Raw genomic sequence first — 5,608 nt, 5'->3', positions numbered from 1 at the left:
GAAAAAAAGGAGAAAAGGGGAAGAGATCGATAACCCTGCAGCCGCTACAAACCCTAGCCGCCATCACCCCAATCGCTGCTGCGCCGTCGCCGCAGGTTTAGCCATCGCCGTCCAGCGCCACTCCTGCTCGACTCCTTGGTGAGTGTTGCCGCCAATCCTTGCTGCTGCTGCTGCCATCGATCTGATATGTTTCCATGTTGCGGCTGTTTCTGTTAACGTTCCCCGCTGCTGCTACTGATGCTGGTCTGTTGCTGTGCTTCTGGAACGAACAGAGAGCAGGAGTTTCAGGAAGCGGGGAAAGCAGGAGGAGAAAAGAAGGAAAAAGGGAAGAGAGGCAAAAGTTGGGGATTTTCTGGGTTTTCATAAATTGATCTCAAATTCGATTTCTCCTCTGTAAGGGTAAGAGGTAACTCCTCTTAGTTCATAGAAATACAATTTTCACGTGGGAATCGATTAAATTGCCGGTTGAGTGTTTTCTTAGTTGTTGATTATGGGCTAACAATAGTATTTTCAAATCTGGTATTAAACCATCGTGATTCAGGTTAGTTGTCCTAAATAAAGTTTGTAGTCATCGTCGATATCTTTCTAACGCCGCTGGTTTCACCCAATTCCGATAAACGGTTTGGGATAAACAACAAAAACAGTATTGCCGACCAGGTCCGGAAATCAGGACAGCAATTCGTTTTCCTTAATCTGGGATTTTCAAAGGCATAATCTGATTTTGTGCTCAACATGAAAGTGGTAGACAATTTTTTCTAGATGTCCAAAGTTGTATTATTTGCTAGGTTCCGTTAGACGATTTGTGAGTTACGCATAAAACAGTAATGAAACAGCTATAGGCTATTTAATACAAATCGGCAAAAATTTATATGAATTGGGTTTCGATTTTAGTATCCTTGTAACTATTATTAGTTAGATATAGTGATTTATGCGTAGTTTTGCTCCACAGGTGTGGAGGGTTCCAATGTTGGAGGAGTTGAGTCGGATTATTGAAGGACTTAAGGCAAGTATAAGATGGACTTGTGTGATGGATAAACTGTGTTACTTTGTTTGGTTTCATTTATCCAATTATTATTCGAAGCTTTCTATTATCAATTGTGTGGTTTTGGTATTATGCTACGTATTCATATTCATATTGGTTTTCTTATTGCATTAAACCTGTGTATGTTTTACTAGTTTAATATTGTACTTGCGCAGTATTTTTACTCACTCTTGTGTTTAATTTGGTTTTTAGGTACCTAATGATATTGATCGGCATTGGGACGGGAGTAGCACCCTTGAACTACAAATTATTATTGCACACTATTAAAATTTAGTTTTAGATTATGTTTCTACTTAGATAAGTTTTGCGTAGAACTTATGAAGGTCATTTAAAGTTCTGGTCCTTATTTTCACGTGGAATTTGTAGAGCTAGGATGGGTTGGATTGTGTGGTTTATATCGTTATTGAGTTATTTTATAACTGCCTATCGTGGATGTCTGTATTTTTAGGTTACTCTGCCGAAATTTCTAATAATTTTGGGAGTTAGTGGTTTTTTAGTGTAGTTTGGTGTGGCACTCTAGGTATGTGGCTACCTGGGGTGTTACATTTCATTTATTGAGACATCCACGGATTACACACACAAAGATAGAAATATGTGAAACACCACCATAATACCCACCTAAACATTTTGATCCAACAAAATGAAACACCAAAAAAATGTGGACTGAAGCATAAAAAAATCGTAAAAAAAAAAGTACCCGATCCTCCTTCCTCCTCTCCTGTGAGTGGTTGGCCATTGCCGGGCTCAGCACCGGAGCTCTCTTCTGTGCTGCTAACGGCCCATGGTGAAAGCTGAGGCCAACCCTACCACCATCGAGGAAGTCAAGGCCAACCTTGTTGCCGTTGTACCGTGCTGCCGTTGAGAATTAAGACGACGCTGACCGCACCACCATCGAGGAAGGAGAGGTCGTAGAGGTCATCGCCGTCATGGTGCACTATCATTGAGGAAGCCGAGGCCAACCTCACTGCCCCAAGAATGTTGAGGTTGAGTTCGTCATGCCGTTGAGGCCAAGCTGGTCACGCCGAGCCATCACTGAGCTTAAGAGTCGCCGCTGCTCTAGATGAGATATGGTAGAGTCGTACAAATGACATAGAGATATGGGAAAGAGAGAGAAAGAGTGGGAAAAAGTGTGCTCAAGAGGATAAGGGGTGTCATCCAATATTTAGACTTGCATTGGACGGTCGATCTAAAGCGTTGTCTTCACTTTCCACAATCCCACCTCGCATGTAGCTGGCGTCCCCTGAACACGTCCTTTCCATCCCCATGTCATTCCCCATGAATCCCGCAAATCACACACCCTTTTCATCACTCAACACCCTCGTCCTTTACTTCACACAACGCATCCATCGGTTGTCCTCACCGTCACACCCATTCCCCTATCGCTGCCGTCGCATCTGGACCATCACACCACATTTTCGTCATCCTCTACCGCACTGTCGTGCCCGGCCGTCATCCTTTGCTGCATACCGGTATGTGCTGCATCATGGGAGGCACTTGTTCACGACAAGCTGACCTCGATGACCATATGTTTCGATCTTATGTATATATCACCCTGCTACCGACTCTTGTTATTTTACACTAAGTTTAATAGTGGTGTGATGTAGTTCTTGAAAGAATACATTAACGAGCTGACCAAGAACTATCTTATTCTATGTTTTATCGCCAAAATATATATTAACCTAACCTCTTTTGGTTGTTTCCTTTGTAATATCAGATGACACCGCGACATTACCACATACTCCATATATAGTACTAGTTTCATTTCATTACCCAAAATATAATGCAGTAAACAGTGCAAATGACGTTCTAAATTAGTAGACCAAAGACTGTGTACCCTCTGTTTATGTTCACTTGGCACTTTTATCTTGTGCACACATGTTTAAGCAATCTTTTTCGACAAATAAATACTCCCTCCATATTTTAATGTACGATGTCGTTGACTTTTCAACTAACGTTTGACCTTTCATTTTATTTAAAATTTTTGTGCAAATATGAAAATATTTATGTCATGTTTAAAGAACATTTGATGACGAATCAAGTCACAGTAAAATAAATGATAATTACTTAAATTTTTTGAATAAGACGAATGGTCAAACGTTGGACAAAAAGTCAACGGCGTCATACATTAAAATATGGAGGTAGTACTAAAATTCACTTCTCAACGAAAGTCATAAAGTATTTCTACAAAGGAATCTTTGCGCTGAAGGATAAGGCAAGGTGGGGATTAGAAGAAGGTAGCAAGAGAGGGACAAGGTCGGTGGCAGCCTGCGATGTTAGCATGTGTTATCCAGTGGTTATAATAGTACCAGTTTACACTTGTTACTATATATATATACGATTGAATTTTGAATAACCTTTTAGTTTTGACCCAGAACTGGTGAATTTTAATAGTTATTTTTAAGTAAATTTTATAAAATCACAAGTATTATGATCCAACTTACATAAAACCACATAAAACCACATGGTTCATGGCACATGCTACATAACCCATAATATAGTTTTATAAAACCACACATTAATTAATTTGACAAAGTATTCTTTGATCCACCATTATTTAGGAGTTTAAAATTATATATCAAATTTACAACTTCTTTGACTCGTCGCATACTAGCATTTTTATTTTGCTACAATAACAAGTTAAATTAGATAATGGTGTAGTTTTGTAATCCTTTTAAACCGTAATACCCAGGGTTATACATCATATACCAAAACCCATGTGATTTTGTGTAACTTGGACATAAAACTTATAGTATGGTAAAATTTACTCTATTTGTTAAAGCAACAACAAAAAGTGAGTAGTTTTAAAGGTAATATATTATGTGTTAGTAAAGTACATCTGATTAAAAATCTAAAAAAATTGATTGATTAAACATATTGTCAGTCAAACCTTAGACATCTTAATGTAAAATCTGACAACTATTTTTGACTGCAGTACAGTACTATGAATTGAAAAACAATGTTGTAGTCAACTATACAGTGTTATCACCAAAATAAGAAAATTGCTCCTACGAGGAAGAGATACATGTGCTTTGAAAAAGTTGTGAATCTCTAGGATCTAGTATATTATATAATCTATGAATTCCTTCAAGGCAATTAATCAGAGTTGACTAGTGAGCTTTCAAATTCATTGTACACACACAAAAAAAAAAAAAAAAAAACTGGCACACCGACCAATTACAACGATTTTTTTAGAACAATTACAACTAACGAATTGGTTGGCCGCGAATATATGGCTGGAGGTTCATCGTCTCTTGCGAGTGATCATCTGAAATACGTAGTACCACTACCGTGCATACAGTCTCTGCTCTCTACTCGCCAGTGAAGTTAAGAAGAAAATCACCGTCACTCATAAAGAACAAACAAATTTTGGAGGTTACGAGAGTAGGATGAAAATGGAACGGATAGTTTCCGTCCGCTACAAAGAAAAACGAATACGGATACTTTTGGATCGGATAATTCTCGGTTAGTTTGGATGCGGATACGAATACGGATATTTTCTCTTAAATACGAATATGATATCGGGATTTCCGTCGGATACGGATAATAATTCAGATACATGTAGAAGCCATTAGACATACCATATTTCTTTATAACTCTATAACCTTTAATATACCTTTTTTAAAATTTAATAGTGATTCATCTCTTAACACTAGTCCACACTATTAATATTATTTAATTTTTTAAAAATATTTATAAATTATACTACAGTTTATATAATATGAGCTAATTATATATGTTGATATTTGTTTCTATTAGAAGTTGGGTTGCTTTTCGTGTTCTGTTTCCGTATTCGTATCCGATCATATTTCATTCTTATTCGTATTCGAGATTATCCGTATTTGTTTCTGTATTCGAGCTATCCGTATTCGTTTCCATATCCGGCAAAAAAATATGAAACCAAATATGATATGGGCATTATGTGTCCGTATCCGCTCTATTTTCATGCCTATACGAGAGGCATATTTATCATATATTTAACAGATAAAAATTACTGGCATTTCTTAACATGACTTTTCAGACTTTTTTTTTACCATGTTTTGCGAAAGCGCACGATTCTAAGACAACCGATGGAAACTGTAAAATGTCGACTTTAATGTTAAGTTTACTCAATAAAATACCATGTTTTGCAACAGCGAAAGTCACACTGGAGACTTTAATGTTGACTTTTTATCAATTACCATTGTTTTGCCAATGTGCAAGTCACACGGTAGATTTCCACACGTGTGACTTGTGCAAGGATTGAACAACCTTTGCTCAATCAAATACCATGTTTTGCGAATGAGAAACGCATTTTTCTAAAACAACTTATTGAGACGTTAATAATGTAGACTTTACCTGTCTATATATGAACCAGACCAAACAGGGCGGACTAGAAATTACTTAATACTTAGGGCTCGGTTGGAGCTGAACTAATGAATTATGAATTTTCTCTAAAATTTTCAAGGTGATTTAAGACAATCGAAGTGTCCTAAACTATTTTAGCCTTGTCCCTGCCCTCGAGACCAAGTATATAATCATCTAATGGTTATATATTTGATTGATCCGGATGTAGTGCAAATAGTCTGC

At 37.3% G+C, this 5,608-nt stretch overlaps 1 long non-coding RNA gene across 3 annotated transcripts; it reads left to right on the top strand.

Moving 5' to 3' along the window:
* LOC127774713 (uncharacterized) lies at window positions 1-1,922 on the top strand. 3 transcript variants are annotated; one of them, XR_008017808.1, is made up of 3 exons: window positions 1-138; window positions 273-399; window positions 1,235-1,922. It is a non-coding gene; the product is annotated as an uncharacterized LOC127774713 (long non-coding RNA). The 3 variants fall into 3 exon arrangements; XR_008017807.1 differs by lacking the exon at window positions 1,235-1,922 and adding an exon at window positions 950-1,009 and having other exon boundaries at window positions 273-406; XR_008017806.1 differs by lacking the exon at window positions 1,235-1,922 and adding an exon at window positions 950-1,008 and having other exon boundaries at window positions 2-138.
* The last annotated feature ends 3,686 nt before the right edge of the window (window positions 1,923-5,608 follow it).

This window comes from Oryza glaberrima, chromosome 5 (assembly GCF_000147395.1).
Source record: "Oryza glaberrima chromosome 5, OglaRS2, whole genome shotgun sequence".
NCBI classification, from domain to species: domain Eukaryota; kingdom Viridiplantae; phylum Streptophyta; class Magnoliopsida; order Poales; family Poaceae; genus Oryza; species Oryza glaberrima.
This window is presented reverse-complemented; position numbering and strand designations above follow the sequence as displayed.